Here is an 18,131-nt window from a genome sequence, read left to right as displayed (position 1 = left end):
GAGAGTTAAATTTCCCATACTCGCACAGACGGTAATGTAGACGTACAAATGTCTTCCGATCTGGACATTGTCGCTGTGGGTACCTCTCCTGGTACAAACGACGAGCCAGCGCAGCATTGCCGTCCGCCTTACCGTACATGAAGTGTACTCTGCCAGCTCTTGATTTGAATACATGTCGCACAGTCTAACGCCTACACAACACTGAATGTAACCTTCGCCTCGGAATGAACTGTCAGAGTGCCCTCTTAATGTCTCCTTTGACGGCAACGACCTGCGGAAAGGAAAACGTTCCGGTGAATTTCATTGTTGTAAAGCATTTCCGAACACATGTTGTAATGAACTATTTTGATTGTCTACATGTGGGAAATACATACCTGAAATTATGCCCCGTATTTTTTAAACACTCTGTATACCATTAGTAAATAGTTGAGGGGTTTATAGTTTGACTCGGTAAATGTTGTCATAAGAATGAACATTTTAACATTATGTATTGCATTTACACGAAAATGTATGAAACTCAATTTTGTCCACCAATTCACATAATACGATTTGAAACAATGCTCCTCATTTATTCTTTAGCTCATTTCTTGGTTTCTTAGTCTATACTTCTTTTCATTGCTTATTGGATTGCATTCTCGCATATTGAAATGTGCTTTATAATACTAATAATCCGTGGCGCTACAGCCCGTGAAGGGCCTAGACCGACCAGCCGGCTGCTGGCCTCACGATCACATGCCAAAGCAGAGGTGGACGATCATCCAACCAGAATGGAGGTATCGTGTGGTTAGCACGATGATCCCCCCAGCCGTTATAGCTGGTGAAATGAGCTTTAAGCTTACAAAATTTCCTTCCCTTTCTGTTCTACTGGCATAAACCTTTTCATGGTTCCATATGTGGATCAATCCACTTACATTTCTTCTTGCACTACATGCTATTGTTTCGTTAATGTTTTTTATACGAACATACAAGTCCAGATTGAAACAAAAATTGATGGCCCACTCTCGACACAATGAACATAGTTTATCGGTTATGACTCAAAATTATCGGACTGAGAGCGAAAGTGGATACAAATAGCCATGCTGAAGCTTTGTACGGAGAAAGGAAAGAGCATTTTTCATGAGGCTTTATTCGGAGTCAATAGCTGCCTGTCGTCAACACGCCTCATCATGATTGTCTCATATAGGAGTGTCGATTACAAGGACCAGCTTTATCGCTGCTTTTGTAGGCGTAAAACTAAGCTCTTCAGAGTGCTCTTGCTGATCTCAAAGCTAATGAGTTATTAAGCGAATAGCCTATAGTCTTCTGTTAGAATTACAGAGGAAGACAGCCATTTATATATTCAAAAAGGAACGGGAACAATTGTGCCTGTTTCATTATATCTTCTGAAACTAGTGTAAAGTGATTTTGAAAGACCTTTATTGGCGCAGCAAGTGTGAAAATGTGAATAATTCATTGATTCAGTTTGGAAATTGTAAAGCAGCATTGAACATACATGGAATTCATTTTCCGTCGATAGTGGATTCTTCCAATATTAAGAAATAAGTATGTTTATGCAATTATATGAGTACAGCTTACATCAGTCATGTCAATTGATGCCCACAAGAGCAAGCGCGCGCTTTAGAGCTCAGGAGAGCCTGAGCGATTTACAGCGGAAAGGAAAGAGACAGACGAAAGTGGTAGTATATGGCGCTTAGTCGAGCTATATTCAGGGATGGCCAGCACTGATTCAATAGATAAAGGGAAAAGAACTTATTAAAACTGTATCCATGTTAATTTTTAGATTTGTCTGAGAAGTATAAGTGCATTATAAGAATGTAAGTTTTAATTTTAATGCTCATTTTTCACAAGTTTGATTTTTTTTATTCAAAAGAAATATTTTCTCAACTTTTTTTTTATAGAAACGTGAAATTTTCAGATATAGGCCTATTTATTTAGTAGTCTTAAAGAATGTTTTCGTAAATCTAATATACCGTATATACGTATTACTGAAGATAGCGTATTGAAAATTCTGAAAATATTCGCATGGAAATTGTTTGTAAGGAAATGATTTAACAAAACAAGTGCTGTTATATCATAAGCAAAAGAGACGTGCCTATGTGTTGTAAAACATCAGCTCTATAGCTTCAGCACATTTCGAGAAAATAATTTAATATTCTGATGATAGGAAGTTGCTCAGCAATATCACCTTAAAAGCATAATGCGATAAGAGTTTTGTTATGTAACATTAGTTACACTTAAAACAGATACAGTACCTAGGTAACTTTGTTTTGTACTGTAATATTGTTTTGATTCGTTTATTGATTACTTTCATAAGGCTAAAGGTACCATCAATATCAATTCCAATTTATGTCATAATCAATCTCTTTTTTTTGGGATATCACTTTCTTTATGAATGGTGTGTTTCATCCATTTAGTACAGTATAGTTGTACTACTATGGCATTTATGTGAATATTCCTTCTTAACTCTTTATTATGTTATTAACATTTAAAACACAACTACAATATTAAGAAATTGGTGTTAGTACTTTAGTTTTACAGACAATATAGATAATATCAAACAGAAAGAAGCCATATAAAAATAACGAAATAAAATTTCACGTTCCGTCTGAAGTTTGTACACCACTGTTTTCTTAATCCAACAGACTGCTTATTCGTATACACAACCCTTCCTCTTTCCATACTTAGCGCTTGATGCCCGCGCACGACGTCAAGGTCAGAAAAATGCGCTTGCTTTGACATCACTGGCTTATATGTAAAAACAAACAAACAAAAACCAAAGTAAAATTGATCTTTTCTGATTACTACAGAGTCGGAATAACACCGAAATTTTTCAGAGACGACTTACTGAGCCTACACGAGTATTTTGAGGTAGGGAATATATCTCACTGATATGTAGTTTATTAGATCTAAGACCGTAAAAGTGTATAAATGTCATTGCTTAATCCGAGGACATTGTGCCAAACAGGTACATCTACCGAAAGTTTTTACAAGACTTCATCAGTACTTTAGAAAATATTCCTCTGAGCATACTTCAGGAACTGTAGTTTCAGGGCTTTGGGGCTCGAGCGCGTTATAATCGCAATGCAAAGATTTTCATATGTATAAACGAGTAAAACGTATCCTGCCACTGAATTGGGCGGCAAGTTCGCCAGAATTGACACCTACCCAGATGCAAAAGTAGAAGGAAGGCGCACACAATACGAATGCCTGGAGTACGCCTAAACAAACTGCTCCTTGGCTATAATTACACCTGCTGGAAGAAAAAATTTAAGTTCACAATAGAAAGGTGAATGAATCATGACTATGAAAGCATAACAAATCTTGTTTGTTTTAACTGTAATACAAGGTGGGCCAGTCAAACGGAAAGATTTCAAGGCGCAGAAAAAGAATGAAAACTTACTTTTACATCAATTTAATGAGTGGAAATGACAAGTACATGAATAACCATTAAGTATGCAACAAGAAAAAAATATTTCTTAAAAATTACGTCAGCCAAGTGACCTCCATTGAAACGCACACATTCTTCGAGTCTGACCACGAACTGTTGCATAACCCCTCTCAGCATGTTGACAGGTATCGCAGCGACCTCTTCTCGTATACATTATTTTAGGGCTGGAATTGTTCTGGGTGGATTGCTCCCAAACTTTCGCTTTGAGGTGTCCCCATAGGAAGAAATTACATACCGTTAAATCAGGTGACCTAGGCGGCCAAGCGATATCCCTGTTTCAAGAAATGACGTGGCCCGGGAACAAAGCATTCACAACATCCATCGAAATTCTTGCGGTGTGGCTTGTTGCTCCGTTCTGTTGAAACAGTGTGTTTTCATTCACTGGAAAATGGGCGAGTTGTGGTGTAAAAAAGTTCTGTATCATTTCAACATATCGCACTGAATTAACAGTCACTGCAATTCCGGCCTCATTCTCAAAAAAGAATGGGCCGATTATTCCAGTTGATGAAACCGCGCACCATACCGTCAGTGACTTATACATGTCTCATTCTTTAACAATCCGCGACTCACTTTCAGACATCAGTACTTATATACTGCCATTGTTTTATAAAATTTCAGTTTTTATTATTTCTTGCTTTATTTTGTAACGTTCTGTTTATTGTTCCGCATATCCACTGAAATTTATTAATTTTATTACCAATATCACTACATATCTATTTCATATGTAACTGTAATTGATATTGATTTACGTAATTAATATGTCAAGTATGTTTTACATGTATGCTGCAAGATGTATAAATAAGCAAATAACTTGCTGACAAGCATGTAGCAGGAATTTAGACTGACCTACTGTACTCACTGAAAATTACCGATTCAGCTATTGCAGTGTGCTGGCTATATGTCAACAACTGCTAACCTGGATGCGGTACGGTATGATGGCATGGAAGAATTAGTTAACAGGCATAAGTGAACCTATAATTAAACATAAATATGAGAGTTATAGAATATATTTAGATGTTTAAAGTAAAAAAAAGAAGGATAATGAATTTAAAAATGTTCATGGTAGAAAATTGTGGAAAGGAACAGATAAATAAGTTCTAAAGTTTTAATAGTTATCACGATTGGTTTAAACATACACTAAAACTGTACGTAAGTGCAAGTTTGAACAATTAATTACTGAGATTTGCGATAAATTAATTAGTTTAGGAAACTGTATATTTATTATGTACAACTACTTTTGTATAAAGATCATTTTTTTTTTTAAATTATTAAGTTTGTACTTTTGTGAACTAATATCAATAAATCTATCACTTTCTATCTATTTCATAAGTCATGTTACAACCTAAGTAATTAAAATGGGACACTAGTTCTGAGGTGCTAAGGAAATTGTGGGTTTACCGCACGATTGCCCGAATAACATGCTAATGCTCCGAAGGATCTTGGAGGCCTTGGTTTATTTAATGCTGAATGGGAAGTACACCTCCAACACTATAACATTGCCAGAAGTCTTTTAAAAATAAATGATGAACATCTCCATTTCTGCAGGAATCTTGAAACGGAAAAACAAGAAGCTCTTTCACAATTGAACATTCCCAACAACGCAGAAGCAAATTCGATGACAGGCCGAAGTTTAAGATCTGAGTTACGGCGGAGGTCGTTTAATAATTGGTGTCGTCTTTCACAAAAAGGCAAAGGAGTGGTAACTTACAGTGAAGATCCAAAAAACAACTCTTGGATTAGTAATAGAAGAGGGATATCATCCTCAGAGTGTACCAATGCCATAAAGATGTCCACAAACATCGCAGCAGTACGATCGGTGCTAGGTCTTTCCTTTAAAGATCAAAACTGTCGTCATCCAGGATGCAGCGAAGTAGAAACCCTTGGGCATGTTTTGGGTTATTGCCCTAAAGAAGAACTACTGAGGAACAATCGCCACCATAAAGTGAGAAGCTCCATCGCAACCACTCTTCGGAAGGCAAAGTGGGAGGTTTACGAAGAAGTGCACTGCTTGGCTGAGAATGGGTCAACGAGAAGAGCAGACATTATAGCCATCGATCGCCGGAATCAAAGAAGCCTCATTCTTGACCCCACTGTCCGTTTTGAGAAGAATAATCAACAAGCCAATAACGTTAACGATGAAAAGAAGTCTATTTACAACCCATGTATTCCTCACTTCAGTGAGAGATACAAAATGAATGTTAATACATGGGAAGTGAAAGGACTTCTTTTTGGCGCTAGGGGAACTTCATTTAAGTTAACCAAAACCATTCTCCTTTCTCTTAAATTTTCTAATGAGTACATTAACAAAATTTGTCTAACGGTATTGAGAGATTCATTATCCATTTTACACAATCACTTGTATAATACTATGTAATTTTTTTACTTCATTTCATTACTCTTCAATGTATTTTCATCTCATGTTTCTCAGAAATCAAATTGTATTTTATTTTTAAATTTATAATTGTTCCGTATTCTCTCTGCAATCATATTGTATTTTTAATTTAATCTCTGCTTTGTATTCTGGATCCTAGTGGTCAGCCGTAGATTTCGGCCAGATGTCCCAAATTGTAGAATTTGTGTGTATCAACTACCATTTTTATTCTACTTTATTTAATATATAATGTATTATTTTTAAATTGTATGTATCAGAATTCGAGCTTGGTTCTACATCGTAGAAAGTATGAAATGTATATTACGCTTATAAAACAATTACTGTCACGCCTTAGAAGTGTAGTTCTGTTTGGCTATGTTATATTTCTTAGTTTATAGCGACAAGGAAATAGAATTAATATCTGATATTAAACTGTGAACCGTACGATAAACTTAACGCTGTCTGCAGTGAACATTATAACTTGGTCCATTCTGAAAACATGAGATTAAAACTGTCATAAAAGCACATGCACGTATTATAGCGTGTTACGGCCTGCTTATTAAGAGTATAGCCATAGTTGTTCCCCGAGGTCGACCCTTAAACATGTCAATAACAGCGACAACAAAAACCAAACAAGTCACCTCACTCAAACTTGTATGACCGTAAGTAGTTGACTTTAACAACAGCCAACGCCCTGCTGATACCAACAAGCTACGCTTGAAATGCAGTACACAGTAATGATAATATATGTATAGAAGCATAAAAGGACACATCATGAATGCCTAGAGCTTTTAGACAGGACACATTAGGTGTGGTAATTTTCCCACAGACACAGCCGTGACCATACTCTGTGTAATTTTGTGCAAAGTACCCAGTGGGACTTGGAACAAAAACATCGCAACATACACTAGGTTTTCAAAACCGCTTGGTTCTTCCTCTGTTTCATAGGGAGTTGTAAAAGCAAAGAGTGATTGTAGGGGAAGGTGGAGACAGTTTGAAAACGCCTACACAGCGACTACCTTAGCGAATGAACGTGTTCAATAAATCACCAATCATGTTTGGACGTTTGCTTGATCTATCCTCATAGTCGAATTTCCCCGTTATAATTTCTACCTAACTCTAGAATTTGTACCCATGCAGACACACTGCAGACTCCACCCTTTTGTGATTATCACACCCCCTGCTGTCCCATATAACTGTTATAACTTAGAATTTAAACGTCACATTACTCAGCGAAGAGAGGTATATCCTACATAATTTCTGGGTGATTTAAACGATCGTGGGCGTAAATCGGAGATATATATTAGAGCGAATAAATCCATGACATATGTTTTAGTTAAAATGTCGCTGTAACATTTGCACTGAGTCTTTTCCCTAGTGTGTGATAAATTATTGAAAACTGATCTGTATAATGTGTCCATTAAAATAATAAAAGAGTAGAGATTATTGAAGCTTACAAATAATCAGAATACCGAGAATCTAGATTTGTTAATTTTATGAAATATAGCACGGTGTGGTACTGACGGCATGTATTAACTTTTTTGAGGTTCGAAAGTTCGCACAGAATTCATAAATTTTGCTTCAAACGTTAATGTCTTCAATTTGTTTAAAGCAATCTCGTAGAAATAGGATGACGTTAATTATGTTGTATCTTTGTCCTGATTGTCGTCCACTTATCAGAATCCCTTTCCTGTCAGCTTATATTTTTGTAGTGATAAATACATAAGCCTTAGTTTTTTCTGAACCGACCCATGCGAGATGCGAGGCCTGCCTCGCGCAAATCCGGACTAAGTGGGAGATAGTGAGTGGTTTCTATAACTGCGAGGTCGAAGTCTGCATACCTCGCAGCCATAGAAACCACTCGCTATCGCTCGTGTAGTCCGGATTTGTGCGAGGCGGGCCTCGCATCTCGCATACATAGGTTCAGAAAAACCGAGGCTTTAATGTTGAAAAATAATTTTAAAATGCATAAATGATAGGCAACAGAAATGCTTTAGATACAATAAACTCATCCATGATTATGTGGAAAATTATCAACATCTTAATCATAACAGATTTTAGTCCTTGAGGAACTGTAATGGTCTACCGAAGTTTTCTTTCCACCGTTTCTTGGTATTGTGTTGTTTGACATCCGATTTACACGTCGGAGCCAATTGGCTTGGTATTGATGTATGTGATCCAGAACAGGTATCATTTGGAGCTCGTTCAAGACATCTTCATTTCTTTTCCTGTCCCATTTCATATAACCTGCTGTGTGGCGCATGAACTTTATACAGAAAATATTAAGCCCAATGCTATTTACTACGCGTTAAATGTTACATGACCGCTGAGCTCAAATGTCGCCACTGTCGGTGTACAAGACATCGTAGGCGTTTACGGTGCGCTGGGCATTGGGGAGATCAAAGCATTCGTGGAGGGAAATGACGCACTCTGCTAGTTCGTGAAATCAACAACGGTCCATAATTTACAACGGGCGGGTAATAGGGTAGACTACAAGTTTTAAAATTTACATTTTGTCCTGTGAGTAGGGATGTTTGCCGAACGAGACCGCAGGTCGATGGTAGCAACCCTACGGTCAAAATAAAATAATTCTTAACATTTGTCGTACAGACCGATTATTTAGTCCTGACAGCTCAGCGACGCAAAAGAGGGGAAGTAATCGGAGGAGTGGGGAGAGTTCCGGAGTAGAGATAAGGGCGAGCAGTCGGTAAAGGCAAGCGAGTGAATAAACCAAACACCCCTTGGCGTAACTAAGTGGACTCGCCTGTCCCACGCGCACATCTCCGGCGACTGTCAGGACTAAACAATCATACTGTACACTACTATATTTTTAGGTACCATTTTGTCCGTGCTGGTAAAGAGACAATTCTCCTGATTTCTCCACTGCTGTATTCATCCTCGTTATAATAGTGAAATTGTATACCATTAAAAGCAAGCCGCGATTGAAACTCGGATGCTGCCTATTTTTACAATTGGTTTTAATTGTTAAGTGTTTCATATTGGTCTACTTATCAATTAAATGGTCGTTGAAGCAATTTTTTTAATGATTATTTTTTTTAATTGAGAACTGTTTCATTTCATGATACGATGTCATTTTTCTTATACATATTTAAACATTTAATAAGTGCAATCAATATAGCTTTAGTACAAATATGGAATACTTCTAGTATATTAAAACAAAAGTCGTAAGTTCCATAAATTATACACGATACAACATACACCCTTTCGTCATCATTCCAGTCGCACACAATATACAAACTGCGTACTTACGCATTGTCTACCCGTCTTCGTGTTCAGTCAACAGCGTCAGTCTCCTCTACCAACGTCTTAAAGGAGGTCTGCTCTGATGATCGGTTTCAATTAGTGCAGTGTGACATATAATGGGAAACAATTAACAATGGACATTTGAAATTTAGTATTAAATACGCTTTTGACACTAGTGTTAAAAGTACTCCTCACATACTACAGTATAATAGTCGGTTTATGGAAACCCTCCTTACGGTTGCTGTGCATGGTCAGATGTACTATCCATTCTTCTCAAACATGAATAGACAGAACAGCTAGCTAAATTCTGAACCTCTAATATAAGGGGGCTATCAGAACGACCAACAGGTATAAAGCCATGTAATCAACTTGGACAATGAAGATGAAACTACAGTTTATAACAGGCTTGTCTAGCGCTAAAAGATCTCATTTTTAATTATGATTGTCTAAAAACATTAAATTTTGAATGTAAAACTATTATTAACGATATATTTTATTTAACAGTTTGGAAATATTCTGCCAAAGTGTTTAGGAATGTTTCTACAGGAAAGGAAACAATAAGGAAAAAATTAAGTCCTCCCTCTATACCAAGCATTTTTTGTTTTGTTTGTTAATTCAGCCAATGTTTTAACGTGCGAAATAGGCTACGAAGTACCGCAGGTATAGCGTTGAAAAGGGATATTAGACAGATTTTTTTTAAATTTCATTTCATTTAATTTATTGCATTTCACATATCTCACATGGGCAATATAAATTTGAGATGTCGAAGAAGCAAAGTTTACACAAAAATATACAATACATAGCAGATTAATTCAATTCATCAGTTCAGCAGAAGGTATGAGTATGTAGAACTTCTGTTATTTCTATTCTGGACATTTTCTCTTGACACTTCAAAACATTAAAGATGACCAACTCTTTTTATAACAGCTGCCACTAACTAGAAGGTAGATGGATATTTGATTTGTGTCTTGTATTAAAATTATGAATGTTTTTATTAGTACTAAATGTATTTAGTTTTTAATACAGAACATTATTCGGGATAGAATGTACTCTACAAGATAAGGTCAAGATTTCTAAATTGTGGAAAATCTTTACATCATGTCATTATCCTTATGGCTTTCTTTTGTAAAAAAAAAATATTTTTAGGTTTGGATGATTTCCCCAGAATACTTAATTCTCCAGACTACCCGATTCGGGTTCCTGACGGGGTCAGAGATTTTCATATAAAATATTTACCTCGGGACTAGGAGAGGTGGCGGTGCACATCTTCTAATCACTAGATTGTGCACCAGTGTGCCTGGATTAAATCCTAAATCTCAGTGATGACAGTGATTCGTCTGTCGGATGGGGACGTTAAGTCTTGCGGCCCCCTTGGTACTATTCGACAGCAGTAGGCTAAGTGCCGTCACCGAGTTTGCCCTTCTCCCTTTCTCATCTTCATCATCATCTTAACTCATTTCTTACACTACACTTACACATACGCTCACTCTAGTACACGACATAACTCTCCACAGATACACATCATGCACAGTGTGGCCCTCCGAAGTGGTGTGCAACTTGAAAATGGGTCACAGTCCTGCCATTTATCCGCAATTTGCGGAGCTCGAATCATGTAAGTGAAGTGGGTAGGCATTAGATACACATACAACTTTATTAATCCATATTTCATTACAGAATGAAAGTATTCAAAATATGCCATTTGAAGCATGTTTGGCCTATATGGTCTATAGAAGATGAGGACCCCAATGCATAACATGCAGAGTCCAGAGTTGGCTAATATACAGAACGGAAGTGAAATAACCCTGCAGATTGAAAGGGACGATAGGGTATAGTTAAATGAATAGAAAACCTATATTAAGTTTTGTGATTAAATGCACGGTTAATTAGAAAATTAAGTTTGAAGTTTCAATAATCTGGCAACAACGCCGCTAATACAATTCTGTTTCTTCTCAGAATACCGATGTAAGAGGTCAAGGAACTCAGGTCTGTCTCTGTCTCCGTAGGTGAACTAGCTCCCACTTCTATCTCTGGCTACGACGTTGCAATCTGGTCGCATTGTTCAGTGGCTTGAAATTAGTGGGTTTTAAATTAAATTTACACGAAAACCGTCAACGCTATTGAAATACGCCAGAGGGATAAATGATTCTTTATTAGATTTTCTATCGATAGGGTAAACTAGGGTCTGTTGGACAGTCGGGCATGTTGGACACTCTGTACTTTAACGTGTTACCTCGCCACTTGTGGGCACTACATTCTGCTAGAAGTCAATGACGGAAGTAGCCCCACTCGTGGCTACTTCCGTCATTAACTTCTAGCAGAATGTGGTGCCCACAAGTGGCGAGGTAACACGTTAAAGTACAGAGTGTCCAACATGCCCGACTGTCCAACAGACCCTAGTTTACCCTATAACAAAAAAATCACGATTTTACTTGGAATAATTACCGAATATGAGGGTGTTAAACGTTTGGGAAAATACTTTTTTTCTGAGAAAACTATGCATTTTCCTGTGACATACAACATGAGGTATTCGCTCTGAAAATCTACAGGATTATTTCACTTCCACGCTGTATATTGTGTCTGTGTTTTCCAGTTTAAGTGATTTGAACCATAAATCAAGAAACTTTGTGCTTACAGATTCTTTGAGTTCAGTTTAATTTACATGATTTATGTCTAAATTAATGAAGTAAGGTTTTGATGATTTAGAATTAAATGGAAGAATTTGAATATACTACTAATACTTTTAACATCAGTTATCACATTTAAATACTGATTTATTCAATACACAGTAATATAATTCGCAATTATGTTAATAGGACTGAGTTGTTGAGAAACGAGTAAAACGTATCTGAATTACGTTTCGCCTTCGTTGTAGTCACTTCTACGTAGGCCTGTATTTTTCTTATGACTAAACGGTTCAGCAAGTCATGGTATGAATTCAAAATGCATTATAAGCCTGATGAAGAGGTACAGAAGTGTAGGAAGAAGGGTAGAGTCTAACGATCCAAGATGTTTGTACTAAGCTGAATTTCTGCGGATGTAGCTTGAATGTTGGAACTGTCAGCGTTGCCTTGGCTTGATGGATGAGAGTCGATCTTGATTGATATATGTAGACCGAGAAGAGACTGCACTAAATGATGGTTACAGAGCGATTCAGTACGCGGGTCTAACGACAGTTCACCACTTCTAATCACGTCTTCCCAAACAAACAAAAAAATCCTGCGGCAAACTAAATACCGCTATTAGCACGAAAGCTCTGAATAAATCTTCGTGTCACCTCGAAGGGGCGTGTAATTACTTGTAAATTCGCGTCTTACTCTGCAAAACGTAGACGATTAAATGTAGGGCTTCTAGGAACAAAACCTCCCCTAGCAAAAATATGTGAGGGGTTAAAAGAGAACTGCGAATAATGGATGTATTACTAAGTACGGTACCCAGAATGTATTCAATACTCCAGGTCGCTTTGAATCTTGAAGCATACAATAAATTAACTCCAGTTACCTCAGTTTGTACAGCAACTGACTACATACTGGAAAGTATTTAGTTCAATTCCGGACGGTAACAGGACTTTAGAGAATGACTCCGAGATTCAGTCTCCTATCAAACTCAGTACCTTATCTTTCCTGAAGGTGAAAAGCGCTCGGATCATGCTGCCAACCACACTACTGTACTCCAACCAGGAGAAAGTCTCAAAAGAAATGAGACGCAGCGGGGTAATGCTATGAATGAATGTTGATGTCATAAGATGTCATAAAGTCACACACGTGGGTGCATGCATCTCAATTGGCTAACTCTCAAAGCACAAACGATAACACTTATACACACGTATTTATACTACCCTAGTTACAAAATTAGATCACGGTTAATTTCCTGGTCTTTTAATCCCTCCATACAAAAAATAACATATGCAGGAGAGCGTATGTTTTTTAAACTGACGTTAGAAATACAAAAGAATTAAAAAATATAAATACTATTGATACTCTATATAAAACTCTAGTTAGAAGTAAGCTAGAGTATGCGGCTGTAATATGATCACTTCAGCTCCAGTCCCATCAGATGCAAATAGAAAGGATACAGAAAAGATTTCTACGTTATTTATACTTAAAAAAAAAAACATCACGTGTCGTCTTATGACAAGCAAATTTCATATAATCAGTTACTTTTTTAATTTAATTATAAAACTTTAACATCTAGAGGATTAATAAATAGTCAAATTTTGCTCTATAAGACTATAAGACTCTATAAGACTGTTATAATAATATTAAATGGTAAACATATTACATTGTATAAAATATTATTGTTATTAAGGTATTAATTCTGAATATATTTCATATTTGCATTTTATATGTATTGCATTTTATTGTTAAACGTAAGAATTGGACATGTTCTTTATTCTATGCTGTAAAGCAAATGTAAGAATATTATGGAACAAATAAATCTATCTATCTATCTATCTATCTATCTATCTATCTATCTATCTATCTATCTATCTATCTATCTATCTATCTATCTATCTATCTATCTATCTATCTATCTATCTATCTATCTATCTATCTATCTATCTATCTATCTATCTATCTATCTATCTATCTATCTATCTATCTATCTATCTATCTATCTATCTATCTATCTATCTATCTATCTATCTATCTATCTATCTATCTATCTATCTATCTATCTATCTATCTATCTATCTATCTATCTATCTATCTATCTATCTACCTACCTACCTACCTACCTACCTACCTACCTACCTACCTACCTACCTACCTACCTACCTACCTACCTACCTACCTACCTACCTACCTACCTACCTACCTACCTACCTACCTATCTATCTATCTATCTATCTATCTATCTATCTATCTATCTATCTATCTATCTACCTACCTACCTAAACAGTATATCGAATAACTGTGATTTTCTTAAATTCCTTAAGTTCAATGTGAAAAAGAAACAATTACGTCATAGGCAACCTTTTGTTATTCCCATTCCTAGAACTGTTTTCTTCAAGAACTCTCCATTGCAACTCTCTGTCTTTAAACTGTGATTCTCAATTAGATTTCAGTTTAACAGTTGAAAAATTTCATGTCATATTAAAAATAATTGTATTTCCTTAGATATTTAAATTATGAAGAAGTGTATTATAATGTTTTTAATCTAGTTTTTAAATAATTTTGCATCATTATATTGACATTTGGACTATATTAACTGCAATACTATATTCTAGCATCTATTACCGCTATGTATTTTCTTTCTTTCGTTTGTGTTATTTTGTTTTTTTTTTTTCTTATTATGTATTCTGTGTATGTATCTGTGTAAGCCACTTGTAATTGGAAGCCTGCTTGTGTTGGTGGTGGATTTAAATAAATAAATAAATAAATAACGGTAATATTATCTATCTACTTCGCTCCAATAAATGACGCAATTGTAAGCACATTCTTTTCATGGTTAATCTCCTGGTTGGAGAACAATAACTCATTTTAGTGTCGAGATCAAGAAAGTATTAAGCTCGTCCACCCACCGCTGTGGAGTAACGGTTAGCCTCCCTGACCGTGAAACGAGCGGGTCAGGTTTCAAATCCTGGTTGGGACAAGTTACCTGGTTGAATTTTACGCGGTTTCTCCTCAACCACTTGAAACAGAATTGCTTGGTAACTTCCCACGTTTTACCTCGGACTCATTTTGCCTTCATTAGCATCATTTTAATTAATCATCTTCAATAGTTACCGGTTGATCAGGAGGACATAGCGGACATGATTCCAGATTTCACCTATAGGTGTCATCTGTCTGAGAGATCTGCACATATTCCAGGAGTGCTTCAATCAACGGACTGGAGTAGACAAGGGCAGTGTAGCTCCCTCGGATAGATGGCGCCTTGGTGAGTCGTGGAAACGGCGGCGTGTCCCTCTGTTTAAGAATGCAGCAGAACACAGGCACATGAATTGCGAACAGATGCCATCGATCTGAAGAGGCTGCAGAGGAACATCACAGGGAGGCGGAGCGGAGGGGCGATCCTGTTCACGCGGACTCCGTCAGACCTGGATGCTGTGGCTGAATCGATACTTTGGCACTAGGTAGTGAATCACATGCTTGATGAGGGGTTCTAAGGACTTCAATATCATCCCAATATAAGAAGGTTGCACAATAAGCCTAAGGTTTCGGTGCTTGCCTACGGGCCCTCCTCCGAACGAAAAATAAGCATGGAGCTCTATCTCCATCTCCATGCACACCACCGCCTCCAGGCGTATACGAACCTTTTATAGAATGGAAAAATTAATTAAGAAAATTTTAATCAAATTCAAGTCTATATTAATGGTCGTTAAAGTCTGTAAAAGGGAATGTCATATTTCGTAATTAAAAAAAAAAGATGATCTCCGGTGACATACAGACGTTGATATATTATTAGACAAAATTAATTATATATGCAACGAAGCTGTATTTATCGGTAGAAATAATGAACAAAAATGTATTTTGCACAGATATAATGAACAGAAAATTGAGTCTTGGGGTTACTAATATTTTGTGAACATTCCCTTATTCTTTATTAACACGTTCATTTTGTCAGGGATGCTGGAAACCAAAGTTTGACACTTTCTTTGAATTTAAGCGTCATTTAGCCAGATAGTACACATTGCTTAAATGAGTCCATTTATTGTTGCAAGCCTCTTTTTGTTCACTTTCTTCTTCAGTATAGATCAGGTCTTCTTGCAGGCCATGGGAGAATATCTTCTGCAGTATATAATTAAAACACCAGTAGTACTAACATAGCCAAAAACATATATACACTTAACCATTGGAAAAATATACCAGAAGATGTAAACAATCATATTTACAACATAGACTCTGTGAATTATACTGATAGTTGATATGACGAATTATATTATGTTTCCAAGAAAACGTTTTAGTCTAATAATTTGTCCACGTCTGTAGGCTAATACCAATAATCGAATCCTTGCTGTTTATAAAACAAACAATTAAATAGGTATGATATATACAGAGTGAAATGAGTATAACTGTGTTAATTTTAAGAACAGAATCTTTAGGTTGTAAGTAGGCCTAACTAAAAAGTGAAGTAATTTTGGTATTTGATTAACGGTTTAACGGAGAAAAAAATAATTTGTGTCTGAAGTTTGAATCCCATTTATGGTAAAACTGTTGAGTATTGAGATGTATGAACAACAAATCGAAAAAATATTCATTTGTCATTTCTTCGAAAAATGTTTTATTTCTGTAATAACGTGCAAAAGTAACTGATCAAAGAAGCACTTATAGTGTGACGGAACCTTCGCGGAAATCTGGCCTCGCTGCACTTAACGGTTACGCGGAAAGTGAATACTGTTTATCTACTCGTATATTCGTACGATGTATTACTCGACCAAGGCCAGTGGAGTCCTGCAGCTCGGAGCCGTGGCGCTACTGCTCCTGCGTTCGTAATACCGCATCGCGATAGTTCACATTATGCCCGCGGCTCCAGTCGCCTTGGTCGAGTGATACCTCAGCAGTAGCAAGTCTTGTGCCAGTCTGTTCGTATAAATCTGAAGGTGAAGTATATTAAGGATAGTGCCAAAATTTACTAATCGCGAGTACCTAGATATGATTTTAATTTATAGGGAATCAAGACAGAATTCCCATGAATCAGTTAGGCTGTATCAGATGAGATTTCCTAACAGAAGGGAAAGTTTGTTGCCTGTAGAAATCGTGGACCGCTGTTACTAACATATCTTTACGTGTTATAAAGTTTATTCTATTGCCTTATCTGTTCTGCACAGAAATTATTAATCCTCAGGGCCAAGAGCTATTTGTTTTTATTTCTTGCAAATACCTAATAATTGTTTTTTTCTTATTCCCTAACTTTGCTTTGTATATAGGCTACAACGGAAGCTTTAGAAGCACTTTAATGATTGTATAATTTCAACAATTTCAACTTCTGACACGCAAGTTAATCTGCGAAAGGGGCAGGAAGCTGTTGTTAGTCTATGACAGACTTTAACTGCTTGGTAGTTAATGTGTAATTGAAAGGCGGATACCAGCACACCTGTGTTATTACATTAAAAGCGTACATTTCCTATGTCATTAAAATTTTAATCCTGCTCGTCCATTAGCCGTGTGTATTATTTATAAGTAGATTCTCCCGCAGTTTGGTCAATTAATCGACGACACTCAACGCAGAGGTCGGATTTCTTTCGCCAGAAAATCGTGTGGGATGGATTAAATACGAACTTAGAGCTGTGTATTAATCAAATGTATCTGTTTCCTTTCCTCTGTCTCTGTCCTTCTCGCTCTCTCTCTCGCTCCTTCTCATTCCCCTGTTCATTGCACTCTTTTTCCCAAACGCAAGTAGGCCTATTTTTTTTTTAATTTCTAATGACTCTTTTAAACTCCATTCATTGGAATCATTGTCATTCGGACGACTCTACTCAAGACCATATAGGCCATATAGATGTAAAAATTAAACTAAATAATTCTAGGTATCACGTAGAGAGAAATGGTTCTTGGATAAACATGGAAATACATTTGAAAGTATGAAATAGTAGTGGTGGTGGTGGTGGTGGTGGTGGTAGTGGTAGTTATGGCTTTTAAGAAACCAGGAGGTTCATTGCCGCACACACATAAGCCCGCCATTCGTCCCTATCCTGAGCAAGATTAGTCCAGTCTCTATCATCATATCCCACCTCCCTCAAATCCGTTTTAATATTATCCTCACATCTACGTCTCGGCATCCACAAAGGTTTTTTTTTTTCCCCTTCGGTCTCCCAGCTAAAATTCTACATGCATTTCTGGATTCGCCCATTCGTGCTACATGCCCTGTCTTTCTCAAACGTCTGGATCTAATGTTCGTAATTATGTTAGGTGAAGGATACAATGCTTGCAGTTCTGAGTTGTGTAACTTCCTCCATTCTCTTGCAACTTCATTACTCTTAGACCCAAATATTTTCCTAAGAACCTTATTCTCGAACGCTCTTAACCTCTGTTCCTCTCTCAAAGTGAGAATTCACAACCATGCAGAACAACCGGTAATATAACTGTTTTATAAATTCTAACTTCCAGC

This window comes from Periplaneta americana, chromosome 12 (assembly GCF_040183065.1).
Source record: "Periplaneta americana isolate PAMFEO1 chromosome 12, P.americana_PAMFEO1_priV1, whole genome shotgun sequence".
Taxonomy (NCBI): domain Eukaryota; kingdom Metazoa; phylum Arthropoda; class Insecta; order Blattodea; family Blattidae; genus Periplaneta; species Periplaneta americana.
This window is presented reverse-complemented; position numbering follows the sequence as displayed.